Consider the following 15,115-nt stretch of genomic DNA (forward strand, 5'->3'; position numbering starts at 1 on the left):
CTTGGTATGGAATTTATGTTTAATGATCACTGTATAACAATGCACCAGGGCTGGGATTTGCTAACAGTCCCAACTTAAGAAGTTTGTATGAAAAAAAAAGATAAGTTTATATGAAGTCTCCCTTAAGTGATTCACTAATATTTCTAAAGTCCACCACCTTGTAATATTCTTTTTAGCTCTGTTTCACATTTCTGCTGATAGGGACATTAGCCAATCATCAGCTAGTAAAAACAGCTAGTAAAAAACAAATGGTGCACCATAATCACATGATACAAGAGAAAACAGTGACAGTGAAGCCCAAGAGACATTGGCATACTTTACATTGAGAGAGAAGTGGCTGTCATAATGTATTAAGTACTTGAGAGGAGTGTAGTAATGGGAAAGCTGGACAGCACAAGAGTCACCAAGGAAATCAAGAAACATGCCTGGGAAGCTGTGGCCAAAGCCCTCCATGGTGTCAGCCAAGCATGGAGGGCTGAGGAAGTGAGAAAAAATTTAAAGACTTTTGCTCCATTGTGAAGAAGAAAATTGCAGATGCAGGACAGGAAATAAGCAGAACAGGTGAGCCTACCACATTTGTCAGTTTCAACTATGTAAACTGGTAAACAGAAATTTGGTGGTGCATGGAAGTGGCTTTTTATGGGCTGTTGGTCTGTTTTCTAAATGTAACAATAACAAGTTAAGTGTGACCACACCAGGCATAATGTGATGAACAGACACCTAATGTAATGTGGTCTAACATGGGGTGCTGACATGACTAGAGCAAAATAATGTTACCACTGGGGTTAACATGTAACTAGTTTGTTCATAGCAAAAATATAGGAATACATATTACAGTACTATTACAGTGATGGAATTATACTTTATGTTGTGAGTATGGTAGTTAATGAGGGTGCAAAATTTTAACTTGCAATTGCTTCAGTTCCCATACCATATTTCAGTTTTTTAACAAAGTTACTTGATTTCAAATACTACAAGACATAGGAAAAGCAACCATTTATTACTAATAAAAAGTTCCTATAAATATTTCCTTTGTTTTTATATATTTGGAGAAGAGACAGAGGGTAAAACAGTAATTCAATCTTTGAAATAAGTTAAATCTGATCCCATTGAAGAAAATCTAAGTAAACAAAGTTCAGCATTCAGGAGTAATCCCCAGCCTCCTGTGGCTCTCTCTATGACCCCACAGCACCCATCACTACTGCACAACTGCATTTTCCCAATAGCTTTCCTCAGCAGCAAGAAGTCTAAGTGTTATGATCACCTTTATCTTGGCAGTGAGTGTGTTGCTCCTCTCTGTTGTCACTCTGTAAGGCTCACCTAACTTGATCAGTGACAAAAGAGAATGCCTGCATGGTCTAAACAATATCTTTTGATGAGTTCTGTGTTCACTCAATACATCCTTTCTGGATAAAAAATTTCTGAGCTGGAGATGTTGTGAAGTGGCCATCTTAGCAGTGGAGCATTGGTCATTACCTGCTAAGACATGGTGAATGGGTGTCTGAGAACAGATTAATCTACTGTACATTGATTCCTATGGGGAAAATAGTTTCGATTTTTTAACATTTTGGATTTCGAACCTAACGAAAACCGAGGTTCCACTGTACGTCAGTTCCTCCCTTAGTAATAGCTGGTTTTTTTTAACCATCATCCTAGGTAATTTTTAATATCATAGGGATACTGTACTGCAAAGCAATACTTTTTTCTTACCAATACTTTTGGTGGGTACTACATGATAATCCAATTTCCTCATTATCTTTAGTCTGGTACACTTGGTATCAGCTCTTCCCTTCCAATAACTGCCTTTATCTCTGTTGGTGTGCCTTTTCTCATGCAATTTACAGTACCTATGTCAACAATACCTTGTGTTTGAAGGCACTCAAACAACTCTAGGCTGGTACACAATCCATCTAGACTACCACTAAGGTCTACAAATTCTTGTATCTGACTTACAAGAACCTTCATTGTTGGAAGTGACCCATGGATGTAGAGGGGTCCAGGCTTTCTGGAAGATTTAACTGAGTATACTATTATCCTGAAAGTGAATGGAATTCTTACCATGTTCCCAAATTTATACAACAGACCATATCATTTAGATTTGCTTTTATTGTACTGCCTGAATCTTATTTGATTTCTACAAGAATATAGTTTCATCAATGGTCATGAAGTCACCCAGCTCTGATGCTGAACAAGTGTGGTCCTTAAAATTTTTAGACAGATCCCTGACTGCAGCAAACCAGTCATGTAGCCATCTCTAAGGTCTGGTATCAATGTTGTCAAAAGTTTGGTTTGCATGTAAAAATCCAAATCTATTCACAGACATTACTGCACCAAAAAAAGGATTTTGATGACTCAGAGAGAGAGAGAGAGAGAGAGAGAGAGAGAGAGAGAGAGAGAGAGAGAGAGAGAGAGAGAACCTTACCACTTTTAAAAAATATTATGCCTCCTGTCTATGAAATGCTCCATATCAGTTGAAATTAACATGGTTTTTGTTTTTGATTTCACATATCATGTCAACATGAGATTAAACCAAGCTACTGGACTTGCTTAGTACTCACATTATGTCTTTATAGTTTTATCATGTGATGATGCAGGAGAACAGTAAAAAAATACACATAAACACTGATCACACTGCCTGATTGTGACACGCATCCCGTTATCCCTCACTTACAAGTCATATGTTCTTATATTTTTATGTGAAATACTGCAGGAAAGAGAATAATAACTATACTAAAAATATATACCAAAATACACACACACTAAAGAGAGAGCTGGGAGGAGACGGAAGTTAATGGAAATGCTGGACCATGAAGTGAAGAAATGCTACAGTTAGCTATGGTGAATACAATGGACCAATGGGTGGAGGAATTTACAAGATGCAGAGGGGAGGAGGAACCATCTATGCTAGATTCATAAAAAAAAAAAAAGCCCCGTCCAACTATCAAATACTTAAGCCCATTGGGAAAAAGTGACCATGTGGTGTTAGAAGTGGTACTGCAAGATTGGGAGGTTCTACCATGTAAGGAGGATTATAAAAATAGGAGATTAAATCACACAGTCAAATTTTGCAGAGTTAAGAAAATTCTTTGGGATTATTGACTGGAAGGGATTTATGGAGGGCAAAACAGTGCAAGAGAAATACATAACATTCCTGAAGTACAATGAGGGTGTGTAGAAGTATGTACCTGTATATAAAGTATGGAGGAGCAAACATATTTGGTACAATGCCAGATGTGCAGAAGCTAAGAAGAGAAAGGATGTAGCTTGGAAGAAACTGAAGAAGCAAAGAAACAAAAATAATAAAGAGCAGTATAAGGAGGCAAGGAATGAGTACATTAATATAAGAGAGGCAGAGAAACAATTTGAAAAGGATGTGATAAAGAAATGTGATGAAGAGCCCAAGCTTTCTTACAGGTATATCAATGGAAAGATGGCAAGCAGAGAGACCATTGACAAGATAGTAAAGGGAGAAAGGCTATATCAAACAGCAGAAGAGATGAGTGTAATTATGAATGAGTATTTCAGGTCTGCGTTCATTGTGGATGTGGATTTTATTGAACCAAATGAGGAAGTGTGGCAGGGGAGTTACAGGAAGTCTTGGTGCAAAAACATGAAAGTGGCAAATTGTTAGAAAAGTAGGATGTCAGGAAAGCATTGGGGCCTGATGGAGTGTCAGGTTGGACACTAAAGGAATGTAGAGAACAAGTGGTGGAGCTAATTTGGGATGTGATTAATAGCTCACTGATAGAAGGAAGAGTACCAAGGGAATGGAAGAGAGCAAATATAGTGCCAATACACAAAGGAGGAAAGAGGACTGAGCCACTAAATTATAGGCCGGTGTCGCTGGCTATTGTTGTGGGCAAGATCTGTGAAATAGTGGGTGAAATAGTGGGTGAAATATTTGGAAAAGAACTAAGTAATTACAAATAGCCAATTTGGTTTCAGAAAAGGAAGGTCATGCATGACAAATTTACTAAGTTTCTATACAGGAGTAACAGATGAAGTACAAAACAGAGATGGGTGGGTAGATGCAGTGTACTTGGACATCAAAAAAAATTTTTGATAAAGTTCCGCAAAAAAGACTACTGTGGAAGATAGAACATTTAAGAGTATTGAGAGGGACAATGTTAAAATGGATGAGAGACTACTTAAAGGATAGGGAAATGAGAACTGTGATCAGGGATACCTGTTCAAGTTGGAGTAATGTAACAAGTGGACTACCACAGGGGTCAGTGTTAGGACCCATTATGTTCCAAATATACATCAATGATATGCAGGAGGGTTTAACCAGTTATATTAATCTGTTTGCTGATGATGCAAATTTGTTAAGAGTAATAAAGAGCCATGTTAATTGTATAGAGTTGTAAAGAGACATTGACAAGATTTATGGGTGGAGCAAGTGGAAATTGGAATTCAATGCTAAGAAATGCCATGTGATGGAAATGGGAAAGTAAAAGAAGACCTGCATAGGACTATAAAATGGGGGAGGAAGTAACAATGAAGAGCAAGGAGGAGAAAGACCTAGGAGTGGTTTTTCAAGATACCCTGATCCCAGAACGGCATATAAGTGAGATATTTGGCTCAATGTACAGGACGTTAACAAATATTAGGGTGGCATTTCATTATATGGATAAAACTATGATGAAAAAATAATAGACATTATACTACGACCCAGGCTGGAATATGCAGCAGTGGTGTGGTCTCCGCATATGAAAGATATAAAGAAATTGGAAAGAATTCAGAGGGCAGCTACAAGGATGGTACCAGACCTGAAGGACCTAACGTACAAAGAGAGGTTGAAGGAAATGGGACTGCCAACTTAGAAGAGAAAGAGGGGATCTAATAATGATGTATAATACAGTAAGCTGCATTGAGAAGATAGACAAGCAGGACCTGGTGTTGCTGGAAGAAGATGAAGCTGGACAGACAAGGGGGCACTCAAAGATCAGGAAGAGTCAATGTTTGAGGGACATCAAGAAGTACAGTTTTCCACACAGAACTGTGGATATCTGGAATGACCTAAATGAAGAGTTTGTTACATCACCAAACGTGCATAAATTTAAGGAAGTACTGGATAAATATAGATATGGAGACAGGACACTATGAGCCCTACTTGAACCCTGTATTATACAATTAGGTAAATACACACACACACACACACACACACACACACACACACACACACACACACACACACACACACACACACACACACTAGAATTTAACACCAGAAAATGTCACATGATGCGGTGTGGTTTCAGAACCATATGTTCAGATTACACAGGTAAGACCATCTATGACACAGTTCGTGGTTTCCCCTGGCCAAACGAGTGCAGAATTGCCAGGTTGGATTTTTTTTCTAAGGGAAAATCACATGGGTGGTGGGTTGGTTTTTGGGAGGATTTCTATGCCATCTCTCTCTCTCTCTCTCTCTCTCTCTCTCTCTCTCTCTCTCTCTCTCTCTCTCTCTCTCTCTCTCTCTCTCTCTCTCTCTCTCTCTCTCTCTGCACATTTCTGTATTCAGTAAGTTACAAATTATCCTCACTATCAGGATGAACATATGGCCAAATGGCCAAAATTTGTAGATGTAGACAAGAAGAATGTTTGCAGTCAGCTGCCATGGCTCACTCAAATTCCAAGTCACTGTCATGCACTCCCAACTGTTCCGCATCGCTTCCCATTAATCATTTCTTTCTCCTCTGCTCCTTTTTTCATGTAAAGTGGACCTGGCCAAATTGTTTATTCTGGCAGGTAAAAAAAAGAAAGTGATCTGGCTAACTAGCCAACTAAAATCTACAGCAGGCCACTTCTGCACATCAGCCTGCTGGCAAACTGGCTTTTAAAAATCTAAATTTGTGTTACCAGAGCCAACAATGAGAAAGAGGCAGAAGACAGTCAGTTAGAGGAGAAGAGTTGATGAGACAAAAAAAGCTTTTCATTCCACCCTGTCTAAAAGACTGGTATGAATGGAACCCCCCAGACATGTAAACTATACTCCATACATGGATGGATAAGGCCTTTGTACAGAGTTAGCAGCTGGGGTGGTGAGAAAAACTAGTGGAGATGCCTCAGAATGCCTAACTTCATACAAGCTGTTTTAGCTAGAGATGAGATGTGAAGTTTCCAGTTTAGATTATAAGAAAAGGACAGACCGAGGGTGTTCAATGTAGAAGAGGGAGACAGCTGAGTGTCATTGAAGAAGAGGGGATAGTTGTCTGGAAGGTTGTGTCGAGTTGACAGATGGAGGAATTGAGTTTTTGAGGCATTGGACAGTACCAAGTTTGCTCTGCTCTAATAAGAAATTTTAGAGAGATCAGAAGTCAGGCATTCTGTGGCTTCCCTGCGTGAACTGTTTACTTCCTGAAGGGTTGGACATCTATGAAAAGACATGGAAAAGTGCAGGGTGGTATCATCAGCATAAGAGTGGATAGGACAAGAAGTTTAGTTTAGATCATTGAATAATAGGAAGAGAGTGGATGATAGGACAGAACCCTGAGGAACACCACTCTTAATAGATTTAGAAGAACAGTGACTGCCACAGCAGCAATAGAATGGTCAGAAAGGAAACTTGAGATGAAGTTACAGAAAGAAGGACAGAAGCCATAGGAGGGTAGTTTGGAAGTCAAAGCTTTGTGCCAGACTCTATCAAAAGCTTTTGATATGATTAAGGCAACAGCAAAAGTTTCACCAAAATATTTAAAAGAGGATGACCAAGACTCAGTAAGGAAAGCCAGAAGACTACCAGTAGAACAGCCTTGACAGAACCCATACTGTTGTGAAGTGATAGATGTTTAAGAATCTTCCTGTTGAGGATAGATTAAAAAACTTTAGATAGGCAGGAAATTAAAGCAATAGGATGGTAGTTTGTGGGATTAAAACAGTCACCCTTTTTATGAACAGGCTGAATGTAGGCAACTTTCCAACAAGAAGGAAAGGTAGATGTTGACAAGAGTGTTGAAAAAGTTTGACTAAGCAAGGTGCAAGCACAGAGGCGCAGTTTCAGAGAACAATAGGAGGGAAACCATGAGGTCCATAAGCCTTCCGAAGGGTTTAGGCCAGCAAGGGCATAGAAAACATCATTGCAAAGAATTTTAATAGGTAGCATGAAGTTGTCAGAGGCTGGAGGAGAGGGAGGAAAATGCCCTGAATCGTCCAAGGTATAGTTTTCAGCAAAGGTTTGAGTGAAAAGTTCAGCTTTAGAGATAGATGTGACAGCAGTGGTACCATCTGGTTGAAATAAAGGAGCATAAAGGAACATGTGGTGTTAAACCAATTTTTGAAAAAGTTTAGGTCAAGAAAAAGAGTGAGGAATGTACACCTCCATGCCAGACACTATAATCTCTGTTATGCACTCAGCACACAGAGACAGATCTCTTAACACCGAAGCAGTAGTCATTCCAAGGAAAATCAGCAAAATACCTCCTCAGGTCCCCCAACTGGTAGAGTCAAAATGCCAGAGGCACCTCTGCCTAGAGAGTTCCTGAGAAGGGAATGGAGCAATAATACAAGATACAGGTATGAGATTGTGATCAGAGGAGCCCAACCGAGAAGAGAGGGTAACAGCTTAGGCAGAAGGATTAGAGGTTAGGAAAAGGTCAAGAATGTTGGGCATATCTCCGAGATGGTCTGGAATACGAGTAGGGTCAACGTTGCATTAATTGCTGGATGGTTAGTGAAGGGAGAGGAAAGCCAAAGCTGGTGGTGAACAGTGAAGTCTCCAAGAAAGGAGATCCCCACAAACGGGAAGAGTCAGAATGTGCTTCACTTTAGAAGTTAAGTAGTCAAAGAATTTTTATAGTCAGAGGAGTTAGGTGAGAGGTATACAGCACAGATAAATTTGGTGTGAGTTACTCTGTAGTCATAACCAGATGATGGAAAATTTGGAAGATTCAAGAGCATGGGCACAAGAACAGGTTAAGTCATTGCGCACATAAACAGAACATCCAGCTTTGGAATGAAAGTGAGGATAGAGAAAGGAGGGAACAGAAAAGGGGCTACTGTCAGTTGCCTCAGACACCTGCATTTTAATGGGGAAAAGAAGATGAGGTTTAGTAGAGGAGAGAAGGTGTTACTGTTCGTAAAGCGTATCTACCTTACGTCATTATTCCTTGGTAATCATAAGTGAAATGTTCAGTAGTTTTCTACTTGCATGAAGACATGTAAAATGTGTAAGTATCAGTACTCAGTGCTATATGAAGCACCAAAGACAATGCTCACTTGTTAGTAAAGTGTGGTTAACCCGCTGGTCCCCTGCGGGCGTCACTCATGGCCAAGTCGCGCTCAGACAAAAAGAGACACGAATTTGATCAAGGTAAAAACTTTAATTTTGTAGTAAAAACTGATTGTCATAGTGCCAAGTTGATTGCATGTATTGTTAATGAATACTGTAATATGTTGAATGTGTTTAAAATCATTATGTAATGTTATTTTATAAGAAATTGAGACCAAGAATTTGTTCCCAGTTCTTACGGTCACACCTACCTCATCAATAAATGTCAGAAAGAGAACTGCCTTTCCTCTACCCTACTATGATGGGTGTGATCAATAAAACAGTTCACCTGAGAGCTAATGAAGACCTGCCGGTGCGGCTATAATAAGAAGTTGTTGCCACAAGTAAGAACTCACCCCACAAGCAAGAAATTGGTTCCACGTGAGACCGTAGCAAGAGTGACTCATGGGACGAGGAGACGCTGACATAAGCCTATAGGTTGACCTCTGAGGCGCAGGGATCAGCTCTACCCTTGACAACAACCACTCCCTTCTACTCACAGTGCCTTGCCACCATTTTGTAGAACCCATGGTCACAGGCAAGAAAGTATAATATGTATGTGCACTGAATTGAGTAACCTAAGTGAAAGAAAAATTAGCTAATATTAGAGTGATAATTCTTATTGCTCTTTCAGTGCCACAGTATTGACATAATTAAGTTGTTAGATATGTCTAATACTGAGGAAATTAATGCCGTAGATGGCCTTAGGGAAGATGAAGATGAGCAAGTGGACAAGAGTTAAGCTTATAATGAAGAAGTTAGTGTCAGGGGACAAGTGCTGACTGACAAAGGAAGGGAATATCAAGTCAGTGTAACCAATGGAAGAGCAGAGTCCTGTAAGCATAAATGGAGGATGTTATCAGCAAAATTAGGAAAAGACTAAACATTGTAATCAGCCCCTTTGAATTAAAGTCCATGATAAATGAAGAAGTAGAGGCATTTCATCAGTATTATACGGAATACACAGAACTGGTGGAGCTAGAACCAGAAAGGTCAGAGGAGCTAAATGAAGAGCTGGAACACAACCAACGAGTTCACCATGAAATATTAGAAAGTATAGAATGTAAAAGAAAAGAGTTAAAGAATGACAAAGGATCAATTTGTTCTAGCAAACAGTCTAGACATTCCAGAGACTCATCTACTTCATCATGTTCATCAGCACAAAGAAAGCAAGAAGCAGCAACAAAGGTAGCCAAAATAAAAAAAGGAAATGGAATATCATGATAGTTTAGCAGAGGCAGAAGTTATGTTAGCTAAGACAAAAGCAGAGGCAGAAGCAATGTTCTCAAAGAAAAGAAAGAGAGAGATTTAGCAGTTGCTAGTGCAGAACTTAATGCTCTTAGGTTAGTTGACGAAGTAAAAATGCTTCCAGGTGATGATGAAAGTGTAGGGAAGCAAAGTTATCTTCAACAATACATAGAGTCACAAAATGAAATGAAAGCACAAGCAATTGCAAATCAACAAAGTGACAATGCCATGCCTCACAAATATGTTACATTCCATTACCTACAGGAACTTACCTCCTGCAAAAGAGATAATGAATTGGTGATGCATGAAGTAGATGGACAAATAGTTAGTGAACCTCAAGCAATGAATCTCAACACTACAACTCAAAGTTTTGTACCAAGTTCTTGTAGACACTAATAATGTCAACATGCCAAATAATGTGATACAAAATTGTCAATCTTTTTTTCCATCCTGGGGGGACCTTTGCAATTAACATAACTTATCCCAAGTGGAGCCTCCCTCCAATAGAACCTAACATTTTTGGTGGAGAACCCGTGGAGTTTCCAAGTTGGATGAAAAACTGAAACTTATGTAGAACCTAGAACTTCTAGTAGTAGAGAGAGACTTGCCTACTTAAACAAGTATACAACTGGTGAGACAAAGGATGCTATTAAAATGTTAATGCACTTTAACTCTGATGCTGACTATGGGCAGGCAAAGAAAATTCTTAGGGAGACATTTGGAAACAAAAGGATCATAGCTGATGCTTACACAAAAAAGTTAATGAATTGGCTACCAATCTCTTAGCATAACGGTCTAGCATAAACAGCATTCTCAGATTTTTTGAAGTGCTGTCCAGCAGCAAAGAAACAAACTTCTCATTTGTCATTTCTGAACGAGCCTAGGGAGCAGAGAAAGGTGCTAGCAAAACTCCCTGATCATATTGTTCATGACTGGAGAAAGCAAGTAATGACATATCTTGACACTAACAGTAATAGCAGCACTCCTAGTAGTGATGAAGAGCACCACCCACCCTTTGAAATGTTATGTAAATTTATCCAGAAGGAAGCAAAAGGAAAAAAGCAATCCCTTTGTTTCCTGGGATTCAGTAAATAGGGAAGTAGATGATTGGATCAAAACTTAAACAAAAGCAGCCAAATGGAAACCAAGGGAATCAAATACATACATAGAGAATAGAGGGAGTAGAACTTTCATGGCTAAATCAATTTAGGAAAAACCAATGTGCTCATTCCAAAGTAAAGTAAATGTACAAGCCAACAAACAGTATCCCAAGGAGCAGGAAAGGAAAGAACAGTTCTGTCATTACTGTATGAAAGATCATGATTTAGATGATTGCAAAGAATTTGCCAAACTTGATGATATTACCAGGTACACATTTGCTAAAGAAAGATGGTTATGTACAAGGTGTTCAAAAATGAGTCACAAGGGAAAAGATTGTAGAAGAAAGGAAGTATGTAAAGTACGTCAGAGATACCATCATCCATCATCTTCACAATGATGACATGATAAGAATTGAGAGCCAAAGGATGCCAGAACAAGCAACTCAGCCTAAATGTGATAAACCCACAACAGTAGTAGCAAATAAAGTCTAAGTGAGAGAATCAGTGACATATGACATGCACATCATGATAGTTCCTGTACAGTTACATCATGTTAGTAATGAAGAGAATAAAGTTTTAGTGAATTCCCTGCTGGATGAGCAGTCTGATGCTTCATTCATCAAGGAAAGCACTCTGAATAAATTGGGAATTAGCAGGCCATCATTGTCACTTAATATTCACACAATAAGTGGAAAACAAATCACTGATTCTATCAAAATTCATGGACTGAAAGTGAGAGGTTATAATGAAGAAGTGGAAATATCAGTCCCTTCAGCATCTTCAACAGAAAACATTTCAGCTGGATGGAGTCAGATACCAAGGCCCAAGACTGCTTGTGACTGGCCCCACTTAAAGGTAATCTCTGACAAATTAATGAAATATGACTGAAAGGTTGACATAGGACTCCTCATTGGTCTTGATTGTGCAGAGGCCATTATGGCAGAAGAGCAAATAGCAGGTGATAGTAAGAAGTATCCCTATGCACATACGACAGAGCTAGGTTGGGTGATCATTGGTAGAATCTCTCCTCATACAAGTCCAGTAGAGGATACAGTGGTAATCTACAGAACAGTGACACAAGAAGTAGAAATCAATGAAGAGGGTCAATTTCTTAGTGGTTCCTACTAAAACCAAAGATGATTAATCTTTCTCAAGTGAGAGGTATGTTTGAACTTGACTTCAATGATAGAAAGTCAGCTGACACTCCATTATCATATGAAGATAAAAGGTTTATGATTAAGATGAAAGAAGGAGTACATCAGCTGAAGGATGAGCATCATGAGTTACCCCTTCCTCTTAAAGATGATAACGTCAAGCTTCCAAGCAATAAACTACTAGCAGAGCAGAGACTCTAGAAGTTAAGAGCTAAACTTGAGAAGGATAATCAATCAACACCAAGGTGATTACAAAGTGTTTATAGATGATATGATTACCAAAGGTTATGCAGAGGTTGTACCAACAAAGGATTTAGTTAGGAATGATGGTAAGGTCTGGTACATTCCACATCATGGAGTCTATCATCTGAGAAAGCCAAAGAAGTTGAGAGTTGTAGGAATGATGGTAAGGTCTGATACATTCCACATCATGGAGTCTATCATACAAGAAAGCCAAAAAAGTTGAGAGTTGTAGGAATGATGGTAAAGTCTGGTACATTGCACATCATGGAGTCTATCATCTGAGAAAGACAAAGAAGTTGAGAGTTGTATTTGACTGTAGTGCAAATTACAGGAACCAGTCACTAAGCAGTCACCTGTTACAAGGCCCAGACCTTACCAACAAACTTGTTGGAGTGTTGTATAGGTTTAGGCAAGAAAGCACTGCACTTGTATGTGATATAGAAGCAATGTACCATCAATAAAGGTCAACATAGAACATAGAGACATGTTAAGATACCTTTGGTGGAAAAATGGTGACCTTAATGATGAGCTAACTGTATACGGGATGACAGCTCACCTGTTTGGGGCTACACTGTCTCCAAGTGTAGCTAACTTTGCACTTAAAAAAGCTGCAGATGACTATGGGTGTGGATCTAATACAGACAAGTTTGTAAGAAATAACTTTTATGTTGATGATGGTTTGAAGTCAGTAGCTACAATGGATGAAGCTGCCACTCTTATTCAGCAGAGCAAAGAATTATGTTACAAGGGAGGTTTTAACCTTCATAAGTTCTTGTCAAACAACAAAGATGTATTAGCTCCAACTTCTCCTTACAAGAGAGCAGATGGAGTTAAAAGTTTGGATTTTAGTAAGAATAAAGACACACTGCCTATAGAAAGAACTTTGGGAGTTGAGTGGTGCATAGAATCTGACACATTTCAATTCAGAATAAAGCTGAAAGACAAGCCACTCACTAGGAAAGGCATTCTGTCAACAGTGAGCTCTATATATGATCCATTAGGTCTAGTGTCACCTCTCATACTGACTGGAAAGCAAATTTTACAAGAATTGTGTAAGAATGCAGTTGAATGGGATGATGAGGTTCCAGATTATGTCAAACTTATATGGATAAAGTGGAAAGATGAGCTGCACAAACTAGAAAAGCTAAAGGTACCTAGATGTTACAAACCTGATGACTTTGGAGAAGTAGAAAAGGTTGAACTCCATCACTTTTCAGATGCCTGCCAAGAGGGATATGGCCAGTGCTCATATATTAGATTAATTAGCATGACTGGCCAAATTCATTGTGCATTAGTAATGGCAAAGTCATGTGTCACACCTCTAAAAACCACGACAATTCCCAGACAAGAACTAGCAGCAACAGTGGTGTTGGTTAGAATCCATAAACTCCTAAAAGGAGAACTTGAGTATAATAATGTGTGTTACTGTATGTAAAGCGTATGTACCTCACGTCATTATTCCTCGGCATTCATAAGTGAAATGTTCAATAGTTTTCTATTTGCATGAAAACGTGTAATGTGTGTAAGTATCAGTATTCAATGCTATTTTAAGCACCAAAGCCGATGCTCACTTGTTAGTAGAGTGTGGTTAACCCACTGGTCGCCTGCGGGCGTCACTCACGGCCAAGTCACGCTCAGACAAAGAGAGGCAGGATGGTGACCGAGGTAAATACTTTAATTAATTTAATTTAACTGATTGTCATAGTGCCAAGTTGATTGCATGTATTGTTAATGAATATTGTAATATGTTGAAAGTGTTTAATATCAATGTATAATGTTATTTTGTAAGAAATTGAGACCAAGAACTTGTTCGCAGTTCTTACAGTCATGCCTACCTCATCAATAAACGACAGAGAGAGAACTGCCTTTCCTCGACCCTACGATGATGGGTGTGATCAGTAAAACAGATCACCTGAGAGCCAATTGATGCCCAGCTGGTATGGCTACAATGTGGAAGAAGTATTTTGGACAGACAGCAAAGTAGTCCTTGGTTACATTGCAAATGAAGCAAAGAGATTCTATGTATATGTTGCTAATAGAGCAGAAACAATTAGAGATCATACTTCACCAGATCAGTGGAAATTTGTAGAGACACAGTATAACCTAGCAGACCATGCATCTAGAGGCATGACAGCAGATAAATTGTGTAATAGCAAGATCTGGTGGAATGGTCCAGAAGTTGAAGAAAGTTGTATGCCATGCTGTAGGTACACAACAGCCCACGGATATACTAGAAAGACAGCAGTTGCTGTATATCTCAAGCTTCTGAACAGCTTCAAAGGAAAAGCTGATGGAAGTACTAAAGTAAAAGGAGACACATAGCAGAAGTGTCAGAAGCTGAAAATGAAATTATAAAACAACTGCAAGCAAAGGCATTCCAAAAGGAGATAAATGTACTGAAATCAGTTGCTAACCATAATTCTTTAATTAAAGAGGACAATGGCAAAGGAGCAAAAGTGATAGACAAGACCAGTTCCCTCTATAAGTTAGATCCCTTCATTGATAAAAATGATATCATGAGGGTAGGAGAAAGATTAAAACTTTCTAACCTGACAGATGAATCCAAACATCCAGTCATCCTTCCCAAAACATTACACATAACCCACCTGATAATATGCCACCACCACTAAAGAACAAATCATCAAGGTAGGGACATAACTTTAAATGAAATCAGGTCATGTGGATACTGGATAGTAGGAGAATCATCCCTAGTATCAAGGCATATTTCAAAGTACATTATCTATCGTAAAGTTAGAAGTACAACACAGGGACAGAAGATGGCAGACCTACCCATCGACAGACTAGAACCATCACCTCCTTTTACATACTCAGCAGTAGATTTCTTTGGCCCTTTCTATGTCAAAGCGGGGCAAAAAAAGCTTAAAAGATATGGAGTGCTCTTTACTTGCATGGCATGTAGAGCTGTGCACATAGAAACAGCCAGCAGCATGGATACAAGTTCCTTCCTAAGTGCATATTGTCGCTTTGTAGGACGAAGAGGGCCTGTAAGACAGTTGATATGTGACCAAGGAACTAACTTTGTAGGAACCAAATCAGAGTACAAGAAATGCTTGAAAGAATTAAATAACAATAAAGTCAGA

General features: G+C 39.0%; 1 protein-coding gene across 3 annotated transcripts in view; it reads right to left on the bottom strand.

The window, feature by feature from the left end:
- Window positions 1-15,115, bottom strand: part of LOC135104938 (thioredoxin domain-containing protein 16-like) — a 428,690-nt gene that overhangs the window by 378,077 nt on the left and 35,498 nt on the right. The gene's annotated exons all lie outside the window — the stretch shown is intronic.

Source organism: Scylla paramamosain, chromosome 11 (assembly GCF_035594125.1).
Source record: "Scylla paramamosain isolate STU-SP2022 chromosome 11, ASM3559412v1, whole genome shotgun sequence".
Classification (NCBI taxonomy): Eukaryota; Metazoa; Arthropoda; class Malacostraca; order Decapoda; family Portunidae; genus Scylla; species Scylla paramamosain.